At 41.0% G+C, this 14,196-nt stretch overlaps 1 long non-coding RNA gene across 1 annotated transcript in view; it reads left to right on the top strand.

The window, feature by feature from the left end:
• Positions 1-826: 826 nt before the first annotated feature.
• The window catches only part of LOC133655676 (uncharacterized), a 59,126-nt gene continuing 45,756 nt past the window's right edge, over positions 827-14,196 (top strand). The window contains exons 1-2 of the long non-coding RNA XR_009827027.1: positions 827-861; positions 7,817-7,940. This is a non-coding gene — a long non-coding RNA (uncharacterized LOC133655676). The remainder of the gene's footprint in view (positions 862-7,816; positions 7,941-14,196) is intronic.

The raw sequence follows: 14,196 nt of genomic DNA, 5'->3' as shown, positions 1-14,196 counted from the left end.
GATGTAGCGATAAAAGGCAGTAATGATGACGGCGACAACACTACCGACGGTTAGTATTACCCTTTTAAATTAAAATTATATAAAAACCGATAACTGCACATTTATATACTCAAGGGCCACCGCGGACTTACTGGTGCCAGCTCGCTAGCCTAAATGCTAACATGAAAACAAGAGACATACGTATTTTCCCGTTAAAAACAACATACCCCAATCTAAAGTTCTAAAAAACACTGTTTGAGCAACTAAGCTATTCAGTGGTGCACATTGAACCTACCAGCTGTGCTCTCTTAGCACGGAATTATGATGATCGGTCTTTCCTCAGAGGAAGAGAGACGAGGTGTTTATATGGCGCGTTCAAGTACAGCTGAGCAGAGTAGGACAGACACAACACCCGCCAGAAGTGATACATAATTAGAATAGATTTTTTTTGTTACTTTTCATTTAAATCAATCTTAAAGTGCTACTGTACAAACACATATTTACAGTACAACAATAACAGATAAGCTATTAAAACAGATAAAACACTTCAATGAAACATAGCAAACACAAGAAAGGCAAAATAGTGTTTTTTCTAAGTGTGTCTGTTTGTTTTTAGTTATGTTTGAAAAGCTTTCTGAGCACATTCCACAATAATAGTAACCGTGATATGAAATTCTCATATCGTTACATCCCTATTCTGTATTGTTACACACATCATTACACTCTACATCTGGAAGACAGTGAAGACTTTTGGACACATTTGACCTTTGCAAGGTAAACAACAAGACATGTTGTAAACCCTCTGGCTTCATTTTCACAGGTAAAAAATACAACCAACTTGAAGCCTCTTCTGCAGGCTATCATCAGGACATCTACACAACAGTAAGTAGGCCTTAACTAGTTTTTCCAAATGACTCCTACTGTACTGAATGACTGTTACTATCAAAGACAGTAGAAAAGGAGCAAGACTGCTTACTTTACCACTACTTTTGTTATACACATAGTCATGTATTCATCAACATTTGAAAAAAATGCTAAATTTCAGGTAAAACCATAACACACAATAAGGTCAGTGTGAAATGTACTTGTGCAGGTCTTGTCGTGAATTTAGTTTTTGAGATGCTCTGCAATGATAGAAGTGCTTTCAAGACAACTTCCAAGATGTGTTGTCCGCTAGACTCTATGTTTTAGTCGACAAAATGTACTGGAATTTCAGTCGACTAAAATGTTGACTAAAACAAATTATACGAAGGTCCTGAGTAGTCTTGAGTTCAATCACGGGCTCGGGATCTTTCTGTGTGGAGTTTCCATGTTCTCCCTGTGACTGCGTGGGTTCCGTCCGGGTACTCCGGCTTCCTCCCACCGCCAAAAACATGCACCTGGGAATAGGTTGATTGGCAACACTAAATTGGCCCTAGTGTGTGAATGTGAGTGTGAATGTTGTCTGTCTATCTGTGTTGGCCTTGCGATGAGATGGCAACTTGTCCAGGGTGTACCCCGCCTTCCGCCCGATTGTCGCTGAGATAGGCTCCAGCGCCCCCCGCAACCCCGAAGGGAATAAGCGGTAGAAAATGGATGGATGGATGGATGGAAAATATGACTAAAAATAAAGTAAAAACAGCTGTCAAAATCAACACTGCTTAGAATGCCCCCTTTCCATCGCCAGACTTGATATGTCGCCCCCTCCTGGTGTGATGTCCTCTACAGAATTGGAGCCCATTTTCCCACATAGACAGTTTGGATAGATGCATATAAAACTATTATTTTGATCACTTAATTTCTTGTTTTTGTTGCTTTGCTCCATGATTACTTCAAAACTGATACGGTTAACATTATGAGCAAAAACAAAATCACCATTTTCTGACTTCCCTGCTCTTCCATCAACACCATAGCCTGTGTTTCCTCATGCTCTTTCAGCATATCTTCAATTATTTTGACGTAAACATCAGTAGAAGAGGACGCAAAATAGAATTCCAGCGGTTTACTTTCTTTCTCTCTTGTTTTAAGCTCTGCTCTTCTTTGTCCATTTTTCCACAGGTTCTGACGCTATCTTTGTCTCGAGGGTGTGCCTGATTTTCAGGATCACATTTGGTTCGAATCTTTTTAATCCAAACGCTGACCAAAACCCTTCCTTTTTCGAGTCAGAATCATTCAAATGATAGCTGCAAATTAAACTTAGTCCATCCCATTTTACGTGAGTCAATTTGACTGTACAGGTCCATACTTTCCTCATATTCCCATCATTTGGAAATGTATGCAGGCTGAACTTTTCTGTAGTTGTATTGTTACAACCTGCAACAATGCGTCTGGCAGCCATATTTGATAATTCCTTCAAATTCTGGGCAGAAATATTGTGATTGGGGATGAATATGCTACCAAAATACATATTAAGCAATATGAAATTGCATCCAGTATTCTGTAGATGATGTCGGCAGGCTGATCCAGGACTGCCTACATTTTGGAGCTAAAAGTGGGCGTTCCACAATGTGCTGAAACTCGTTAGAAAACAAACCTAAAATCACTACTGCGTCTAACTTGAGGGGCATTAGGTGTGAAAATACAAAAAAAACTAACTCTTTGAGAAATCAGACTAATTTAGTGCTTGGAAACATAGTGAGTGACATATTAGTTCCAGAGTTATTTTACACCGTTCATCAGATTGACAGCCTGAGAGAAGAAACTTTTCGAATGACGAGTTGTTTTTGGCGTGCAGTGATTTGTAACGTCTACCGGAGGGGAGGGGTTTGAACAGCTTGTGACCAGAGTGTGAGGGGTCTGCAGTGATGCCACATGCTATTTCCTGAACCTGGACCGATGTAAGTCCTTAAAATGGGGGCAAGATCGATATCGATTATCTTTTCTGTAGTTCTAATTGTCCGTTGCAGTCTGTGTCTGGCCAGCTTGGTTGCAGATCCAAACCAGACAGCCATGGAGGTGCACAGGACAGACTCAGCATACAGTACAGGCCAAAAGTTTGGACACACCTTCTCATTCAATGTGTTCTCTTTATTTTCATGACTATTTACATTGTAGATTGTCACTGAAGGCATCAAAACTATGAATGAACACATGTGGAGTTATGTTCTTAACAAAAAAAGGTGAAATAACTGAAAACATGTTTTATATTCTATAGCCTTTGCTCTGATTACTGCTTTGCACACTCTTGGCATTCTCAGGTGGTGTTGGGGTGGAAGGGAGAGGTACTACCTTTAAGGATGATACGGTCGCAGCTGGATTACTGGTGCCGGTTGCACCAGTGCTGGTTGAATCCTTACTGGACCTCACCAACACCCAGCTCTTGTCTATGGCTCCAAGTAGCAGAATTTCTGCGGCCACACCACGGTAAACGGCTTCGACTGGCAGGCTAAACTAGACAAGGGTCGCCAGGGGGTCGTTGGCGCCCCTGTAAGAGCTTGGAGAGGAGATAGGCACCACCAAGCTTATTTGCCTAATAAAATGTCATGATGGAAAAACAGTCAAGTATCTACATGCCGGATCGGTCGAGGCCCGGAAAAACAACGACCGCGCTACTAACTGCCTTGCCCCAGGGTGGGGGTGACAAGTTTACTACTGGGACAAGATCAACAACAACATCAACATCAACACCCAGCCTCTTAAAAAATGACACCATTATTGGAACATGGAACGTCCGCACACTGTATGCCTGTGGGAAAGTGAAGGAACTGACCCATGAACTAGACAGATACAGATGGGACATCCTTGGTTTGGCTGAGGTCAGGTGGACTAGCTGTGGTGAGACTACCACAGAAGAAGGCCACAAGCTATGGTATAGCAGAGAGGACTGAAGACATCAACATGGAGTTGGTTTTATTGTCAACAAAAGCAAAATAAACTCAGTCATCAACTGCACCCCTATATCCAGCAGGCTCATCAGCATCCGAATCGCTGCGCGGCCCATGAATTTAACCATCATTCAAGTGTATGCCCCAACGACAGATTATGATGATGAAGCAGTTGAAACCTTCCATGAGGAGCTAGAGAAAACCATAACGAAAACTCCCAAGAAGGACTTTCTAGTCATCCAAGGAGACTGCAATGCCAAAATAGGTACCGATGCATACGACCACTGGGGAGGAACAGCGGGGCGGTTTGGGCTAGGTGAAACGAACGACAGAGGACTGCGACTTCTGGACTTTGCTAAAAGCCATAAGCTCACTGTAGCCAATACGCTGTTTCCACATAAAACCTCTCGGAGAACAACAACATGGCATGCACCGAACGGAAAGATACATAACCAAATCGACTACATACTCACGCCACAAAGGTTCAAGTCAAGCATCAACAAAGCCCGAACCAGAACATTTCCTGGTGCGGACATTGGTAGTGACCACGATATGGTACTAATGACGCTTAAACTTAAACTGAAGACTCCAAAAAAACACACTAACCCACGCATCAGATTTAGTCTAGACAAACTTAAAGACCCACAAGTTGCAGGAATATTTGAGGCAAACATAGGAGGGAAATTTGCAACACTTAACTTAGTACAAGACATAGACTCATTGACAGATAACATGGAGAAAGCAATCATAGAATCAGCAACTGAAGTACTAGGGAAGGACAGGAAGAAAAACCAACCATGGATCACTGATGACATCCTAGACCAATGTGACCTCAGAAGGGCCCTCAAAAAGACAAAGAAGGATGACCCAGAGGCAGCGAAGCAGCATACCTCTGTGAACAGAAACATCAGGAAGATGATGAGGGAAGCAAAAGAAAAGTGGATCACAGAACAATGTGAAAGCATAGATGCAGGGATACGGCAGGGCAACAGTAAAGCAGCCTACGCAACGCTGAAGAAACTGACAAGGACACAACAACCTATAGCCACAGTAATAGAAGACAAGCATGGATCTCTACTAACAGAGAAAGCAGAAATAACCCAACGGTGGACAGAGTATTGCCAGGAACTATACAACTATACAATATCACCATACCCCGCCATACTAACCAATGCCATGAAGCCCAGTGGCGAATGCGAGGATGCACCAATACTGCAAGCTGAAGTAGAGGAGGCAGTAAAGAGCCTAAAAATCGGCAAATCACCAGGCATCGATAACGTCCCAGCAGAGCTTTGGAAGCATGGGGGGCGAAGCATTATAATAGCACTGACACACATCTGCCAAAAGATTTGGGAAACCAAGCAGTGGCCCCAAAAATGGACCCAATCTCTGATTATCCCTCTCCCTAAGAAAGGGAATTCAAGGCAGTGCCAAAATTACAGAACCATCAGCCTCATCTGTCACGCTAACAAAGTAATGCTGCGGATAATCCTGAACAGACTGAGGAACAAGGCAGAGGAATTCCTTTCCAAGGAACAGGCTGGATTCAGACCAAAACGGAGCACCACCGAACAGATCTTCAACGTCAGACTACTGATTGAGAAGCACCTTCAGCACCAGCACAACTTATACCACAACTTCATTGACTTTAAAAAAGCCTTTGACCGTGTCTGGCATGAAGGACTATGGCAGGTTCTCAGAAATTACAACTTCGACAATAATCTCATTCAGGTCATCCAAGCACTTTATACAGACTCAAGCAGTGCAGTTCTAATCAGCAACAGCATAGGAGAACCGTTTAAAACAACTACTGGTGTCCGTCAAGGCTGTCTCCTCTCCCCTGTCCTATTTAATGTCTTCCTGGAGAACATCATGGAAAAAGCACTCCAAGAATTCCACACCTCCGTTACCATCGGGGGAGGACCCGTCTCCTGCCTTCGCTTCGCGGATGACATTGACCTTATGGGAAAAAGTGAGGCGGAACTCCAGGAACTGACCACCAGACTGGAGGAGGCTGCGAGAGCTTATGGAATGGAGATAAGTGCAGAGAAGAGCAAGATCCTGGTCAACAGTCACAATCACTTACCACCACCGAACATCACATTGAATGGACAAACCCTGGAGGAAGTAAAGGACTTTAAGTACCTCGGGTCCTTTGTGAGTGAAGATGGCAGCTCCAAAAAAGAGAACAGAGCAAGAATCGGCATAGCAACATCAGCCATGACAAGACTGACCAGTATCTGGAAAAGCAATACCATCAGCTTCCAGGTGAAGGTCAGACTCTACAAGTCACTTGTTCTTTCCACCCTACTCTATGGTTGTGAGAGCTGGAGGCTCACAGCGGACACTGAGCGCAGGATACAGTCCTTTGAAAGCAAGTCTTACAGAAGAATGCTACATATATCATACAGTGAACACCGGACAAATGATTATGTTCGACATGTAGTTACCACCCATGCTGGCGAACAGGAACCTCCACTCTCAACAGTTAAACGTCGCAAGCTGACCTGGTTTGGTCATGTCACAAGGCACACCTCCCTGTCAAAGACCATCCTGCAGGGAACAGTAGAGGGGAAGCGGAGACGAGGCAGGCAGAGAAAGGCCTGGATGGACAACATCAAAGAATGGACTGGCTGCAGCTTCCAAACCCTGCTACGAACAGCAGAAGATTGTGAGCGCTGACTGCCCAAGCATCCACCATGACACCCCTACGGCCTCCTAGGCCATGGGATGAGTGAGTGAGGCATTCTCTTGATCGAGCTTCAAGAGGTAGTCACCTGAAAGGGTTTTCACTTCACAGGTGTCATAGTTTTGATGCCTTCAGTGACAATCTACAATGTAAATAGTCATGAAAATAAAGAAAACTCATTGAAATGAGAAGGTGTGTCCAAACTTTTGGCCTGTACTGTACGTGATGACCAACCCCGACTGAAATTCTTGCTGACTCTGCGTTGTGTTTCACTCTTCCCATACTGCCACCGCTCCAATTGAGAGGTAAGTGTGCCAGCTACTATGCCAAAAGCCTGAGTGGAGGTTTACCAACGTAGAACACCTAAACCAAAGCTTTCCCTTTGCACATATTGTTTTGTTGTAAACCCCTAAAGTTCAGACGTCTCACTCCAGAGAAGAAGAGGTAGGTGAGCTTTGATCCCAACTATGGTAGATTTCCATACCTAAATTGGAGAGACAAGTATATTCTAGTGACAAGCAATGCATGTTTGAAATAAAGTAAAACCATAACCATGTGACCGCCGACCCCATTCTGGCCCATGTAGTCGCTTTACTTGTTGTCCAGTCCTAACATGCAGAGTGCTGGTGACTCATGGGAAATAAAGGCCTCATCTTTTACTACAAATCACAACCAGAGGGCTTTTCCCCTCCTCCTTTTTCTCGCAATCTTTGCACACAGCCTCTCTGTCATAATAAGGAACCGCCACTCAAACGGCTGCAACCTGCGGCTTATTGCAACACGCTCCAGTCTGCTGGAAGAGCCAGCTCGACTGGGATTCGGGTCCCACGTGTCATTTTTACACCGAGCAACGCCGTTTTGCAAAATCGGGGGGAAAGAGTTCGGGTACAAACGTTGCAGGATGGGAAATGAGTGCAGAAGAGAAACACCATACATTATACATAATGAAGTGAGGATGGGGGGGTTCAGACAGAGAGGAGACGTCTTGTCATCACTAAAGGAGAGCCATGGAAAGATGGACAAAGGAGATGTCCCCAGGGACCGTGCACTCATTCTGCATGGCTGCCTGTCCGTCGCCATGGCAACTGTACGTGTGTGTACGCGCGTACGGGTGTTATGGAGCGTGGGGGGGTATAATGTGTAGGTGCCTCCTGCTGCGTTTGCAGGAATACTTGGAGAGTGGCTATGATCGCATTCCACGTCACTTTACATGCGTGTGTGTGTGTGTGTGTGTGTGTGTGTGTGTGTGTGTGTGTGTGTGTGCGTGTGTGTGTGTGTGTGTGTGTGTGTGTGTGTGTGTGTGTGTGTGTGTGTGTGTGTGTGTGTGTGTGTGTGTGTTTTACAGACAGAGCACGTCTGTGGATGGAGAGATGTTATCGTTTGAAAGCAGGAGCCACAGTCGATGAGTGATCTGCCGCGTGGTGTGATTGATGAAGGACGGCCTGATGAACACTTGACCAGATGAAAGAGTGAGGAGCGTATACACACACACACACACACACACACTGAAGAAACAAAGACATGACTCAGGCCCATGATGTTTATGTGCAGACAGTGCAACTGTGCCTGCATGTAGACAAACGAGTACATTAACCTCCTAAACTACTTTAATAGTCCTTATCACACAAACTATTAAACAAATTGTACTGTTTTGTTAATCTGATTAGAATTTTCTGTTAAAATGCGACTGTATGCATTTACAAGCACAGTAATCCCATGAGTAAGTTAATTAGTTCCGAACAGCCATCCATCCATTTTCTACCAACACAACCGCGATAAATACATTTTTGTGAATTATTCATTATAAATTATATGTTCACAGCCAGAGCATAAAAACTGTTTACTACCTTCTAAATACCCATCCATCCTTCCATTTTCTACCGCTTGTCAATACGTTTTTTTAATATTAAGTAAACCCTCTTGACCAGGGGTGTCAAACTCATTTTAGATGGAGAAAAATCTACTCCCAAGTGGGCCAGACTGGTAAAGTCACGGCACGATAACTTAAAAATAAAGACAACTTCAGATTGTTTTCTTTGTTTAAAAATAGAAGAAGCACATTCTGAAATTGTACAAATCATAATGTTGTTGGGTTTTTTTACACTTATATATTGCGGTTAAAAGTTATATCTTTATTTGTTGTTATTTACATTTTCTGAATAAATTATGTGATAATGTTCATCAGTCAACTCATTGGTGTTAATTTTCAATCTATCAAGATGAAAAAAAGTATATCAAAATCAAATTACAGGATGTTATTTATGTAGTTTGATCATTTTCCTCGACTGATGTACCAACATCATGTGGTTTATTTTGTACATATGTAGCATCATCTACAAAGATACAAAGAATTGCTATTGCGACATCCAGTGGACACATTTAGAACAGCAGTTTCTTTCATTCAAAAATTTCAGATACATTCTTATACTTAGCAAACTCATTCCACGGGCCAGATAAAACCAGTTCGTGGGCCTGATCCGGCCCTCGGGCCGTACGTTTGACACCCTTAACACCCTTTAGTCACCTTTACACTCTTTTAATCTAATATAGTACTGCACCCTGAGGCTGAGCCAATCAGTGGCCACGATACTGAACAGCGTGTATTGATTGGTTTGTTCTCCTTTAGTTGACAATACTACTCTAAAATGTATATATTTTAGTACATTTAGCCATTTCTATGCCTACAAAAGCTTGATTTAGGGCAAAAATATTGTAGAATATGCTCAGAAAATAATAAAAAAATCTGTGATGTGCTAGTGCGGGGGTCAGCAACCTGCAGTTCTTTAGCGCCGCCCTAGTGACTCCCTGGAACTCTTTCAGAGATGTGTGAAAATGGAAAAATATGGAAAAAAAAAAGTTTTCCTTTTTAATATATTTTCTGTGGGAGAACAAACATAACACAAACCTAATTGTTAGAAATCCCACTGTTTATATTAAACATGCTTTACTGATGAGAGTATTTGGCAAGCACCAATTTGTCCTACTAATTTCAGCGATCCTTGAACTCATCGTGGTTTGTTTACATGTACAACTTTCTCCGATGCTACCACATACAGACTTAATACCACTCCTACCTTGTCTCATTTTGTCCATCAAACGTGTTATACTGTGTGTGAATGCACAAAGGTGAGCTTTGTTGGTATTATTGAATTGCTGGAGTGTTAATCAGGCATATTTGGTCAGTGCATGACAGCAAGCTAATTGATGCTAACATGCTATTTAGGCTAGCTGTATGTACATATTGCATCATTATGCCTCGTTTGTAGGTATATTTGAGCTCATTTAATTTCCTTTACTTATGTCCTTTCCGTATTTAATTTATGTTTGCATGTATCATGACACATTATCTGTATGTAATATTGGCTGATTTTCTGATAGTTGTTTGTGTGCCATGTTGTTCCAGACCACAGCAAACGTTACCGAGCTTGCAAAGATTGTAATAAATCCATTAGAAGAAGACAGCCTGCTGTTTCCTTTAACTTGGACACACATATGTATACCTTTGGCCATTCTGAGCCAGTAATTTCCAGGAGTTATTTCATCCTGTGATTTTACTAATGATTTCCAATGTTGTAGAATAAATGTGTAGAATAAAAATTAAAATACAACATTTCTGTCAACAAAGATTTGCGTCAGCCTTTGATAGTAAGCAAATTTAGCTAATATAGACACTTACATCATGTGTTTTCTTCATTATAACACTTACATAAGGCTTTTTATTTTTTTGCGGCTCCAGACAGATTTTTTAATTTTTTATCCAATATGGCTCTTTCAACATTTTGGGTTGCCGACCCCTGTACTAGGCACAATATTTGAAGCACAATGTGGCGAGGGACGAACATAATAATAATGAGATGTGCTAAGTTTAAAAAAATGGGTGATTCATGTTTTCTTGACTGGTTAGGAATGACTTTTTTAACACATTATTAAGACTTAATTAGCGGTAATAACCGTGAAAGTGACCTTTGGCATGCTAAATAGTGAGCCAATACTGAACTAATGTTACTTAGTAATAAATTGTATTACTAGCTCAAGGGTCCCGAAACTCCGGCCCGCCAGCGTCCAAAACCCAGCCAACGGAAAAGTCCCACGTTAAAAAAAAAATTTTTTTTGTAATTTTTAAAAATAATTTTTTTTAAAAATCTGTCCTTTCTAATCCATTTTCTACCGCTTGTTGCTCTCTGTGTCTCCTAGCCGCTCAGGCAAATCATATTGTCTAAACATGCATTTTCCCATCGATAACGTGACATCATCGAGCTCGCGGCACAGTATATATATATATATATATATATATATATATATATATATATATATATATATATATATATATATATATATATATATACACAGCCAATTTGTTTTACCCCGATGCGGGCCCCGAGTCAAAAAGTTTGGGGACCCCTGTACTAGCTAATTCTTAATAACTACTACAACAGTATTTTAAATGACAAAACAGCAATAAATAGCACAAACATATAGTTCAAATAATAAGAATATTAAATTAAATAGGAATGATTTAAAAGTATAAATAATACCGTAGTTAAGTAATTTATGTAGCCTTTATAAAGCATGCAGTGTGGTTCGATACCACTGCAAACTATAACCACAATCTGGCAGTGTCTATCATAACCAACTAATATGCAGTACAATGTGTTTATGAACACAGTTTATTGGTGTGTTGTGTACCTATTGTCGTGGCCAGTGAGCGTAGAAGAAGCACATAAATGGTAAACGTACATGAACGATGAAATGCACTGCCTGTCTTGTCTTTGATGGGGATTTTATTTAATCAAATACAGTACTATAGTGTGTGTCAATGTCATGCAGCTGTAGGGCAATAAATAAAATGGTCTGGGATGCTGAGGTGACACTTTAATCCACAAATCTACTGTTAGGAGAGGTGCAGGGAGTGGGGGGATTCTGTATAAACAAGGTCACTCACTCGCTGGTGGACAGATGTTTGGACGTGCGCTCACACACTCGTCTTATGCACAATCGGACAGAACCAGGAAGGCTGTGGTGTGGCACGCACGCACCTTACAGGAAATATATGTTCTACATCCCACGTATGGTCATTGTATTGAGACGAGTCAGTTAGTCTGTTTGGACATACTTAAAACCCCTACTGATTTACACCGCAGACAAGAAACCAGTCTTTCTTGATTTGTATCTCCTACACACACACACACACACACATTCACAGGAACACACATGCTGAGTTTGTACAACGACGACAAATGCAACAAATGTGTTAGCACACAAGACCTTCCTTTCTTATAATGATTATCATTATAATAAGGAACATGTTTCAATACGTTTGAATTACATTAAATGTAAAATATTAAAAATGTTTCTACAGTAAAATTTACAAGATGGAAATGTAGGGGAGTGTATCCTGTGTCAAATTATAACTTTAAAAAGTTTAAAAAAGACATTGTGATTTTATTTAATTGTAACCTTTTCACCATGTCCAAGGAGTTACTGATAATTTGTTTACTTGGTTTGGACCGTTGTTCAATGTTCAAGTTATCGGACATCAGTTGAATTGAGAAACATCCCCTGTTTATGGCATGACTGCGGTTGATTAATTTCCGTAAAATAGGATTAACATCAATAAATCAAATATTTTCATAGAGCATAACAAACTGTTTATGACCTAAATACATGTTTGGAACATTATTAAAGCGTGTGTGTGTGTGTGTGTGTGTGTGTGTGTGTGTGTGTGTGTGTGTGTGTATGTGGTGGTGGGGGTAGGGGGGGGTGGGGTTGCACTATCTACTTTAGCCGCCAGATGGCAGTAGAGTGAATATCTAAAAATGTGTTTTGTGGCAACTCCAACTTTGACCACAGCGTCACTTCCTATGTAGAGTGGCACTTTCCATTGTTTTCAGTAGACTGCATTGCAATATAAATACCCCCCGCCTCTCCTCTTACGCGATATCCATCCAATAAGAGAAATACAGCATTGTATTAGATACAGTGGCGTGCAGTGAGGTTAATGTCTGGTGAGGCACTGCATCATCACAGTCAGATTTACAAACATATGAACCCTAAATAGTATCTTGTTCACCATGTGATTGGCAGCAGTTAACGGGTTGTGTTTAAAAGCTCATACCAGCATTCTTTACACAACTGTAGCACACAAAAAAGCACATTTAATAAAAAAAACATTATTATGGTCTTACCTTTCTTACTGGACATCCACACAGCCAGCCTTTGCGTGTGTACCACGCCGTTTGAAAAGAACGGGTCTTCTGTCCCGAAGTCAAAAGCAAACCTTTTAGCTCCGGCGTTGGTCTACCTTAAATTATTACCTCCTGCTTCGATTGAAAGTCCAGTTTAGAAAACTGTTTTATTTTACATATGTAATCCTCCATGTTTTTAATAAAAGTCCAGGCGAGAGGAAATAAACAATCGCTTGCAAACTTTTTTTTTCTTTTTTTTTTTCTTCTGCGGCCGAGGAATGATCTCTGGGATCACTACCGCCCTCTACCACCAGGAGGCCGGATTACTGCGAGCCTCAACCAGTACGTCTTTTGCAGCAGATTTATGAATGCTCAGCACAAGAAATACGTTACACACATACAGTTTTTGACAAAATACACTGTACATTATATACCTCAGCTAACTAAACTATGCCATAGTTTAGTTAGCAAATCAGTGACGTGCCTCAACTGGGTGCTGATCACCGCACCATCTCTTCTCAGTATTTGAACAGCAAATGTGAAAATAAAAATAAAAATAATCTAAAACTGGTGAAGTTAAATGGAAAATAACTTTAGTGTAATCACTGGATATATATAACAATTTAATTGTTTTTTTTTTCTTTTTACATTTTTTTTCTTTCCATGATAGCAGGTGAGGCCCCGCCTCCCCTGCCTCTGGTGACTGCACGCCACTGATTAGATATAATACACAAATACGACTTAATTTCACATCTTAACTAGAATCTGTGCAACTCCGGTAGAAATTGCGTGTGAAGCCACTGACAAGCATGCAATTAGCCATGGTAGCATGCTAACGTTAACATGTAAACACTTAGCACTTAGTCACATATCAAGTTATATGACTCTGGGGTAAAAGGCTGCAAAATTAATTAAAAAAATATTAGTATGCTGATGTTAGCATGGTAACGTTAGCATGTTAACACGTAGCATATGTCACATACCAAGTTATATGACTCTGGTTGCAAAAATGAGCTAAAAAAATGTTAGCATGCTAACACTTAGCATATGTCTCACATAAGTTATATGAGTCTGTGGGAAAAAATTGCAAAATAAGCTAAAAAAGTTAGGGGTAAACGGTTTCAAAATTAGCAAGTACTAGCATGTTAATGTTAGCCTGCTAACATTAGCATTCTAACAGTTAGCATGTGTCACATACCAAGTTATATGACTCTAAATAGCGGAATTAGAGAAAAAAGTGTAAACTTAGCTTAAAAAGTTAGCACGCTACTGCTAGCATGCTAGTACTTAGGTACCAAGAGCAAGGAGCATTTTGTCTTCGGAACCGTTCAAAAATATTGAGAAATGTGATGTATGTAGAAGTTGTATATTGCCCATTCATTTTCACTATGGGGAAATTCCAGGTAATCAGGGAAGTTTGGAAACAGAAGATGCTGGCCTGAACGTCCAGGGTGAGTGGAGTTTGTGAATGGTGGAACGGTTTGAATCGGGTGAGAAATGTGGGAATTGTGCAAGTTTTAAAAATGGCCCACTCATTTGG

This window comes from Entelurus aequoreus, linkage group LG08 (genome assembly GCF_033978785.1).
Source record: "Entelurus aequoreus isolate RoL-2023_Sb linkage group LG08, RoL_Eaeq_v1.1, whole genome shotgun sequence".
NCBI classification, from domain to species: Eukaryota; Metazoa; Chordata; class Actinopteri; order Syngnathiformes; family Syngnathidae; genus Entelurus; species Entelurus aequoreus.
This window is presented reverse-complemented; position numbering and strand designations above follow the sequence as displayed.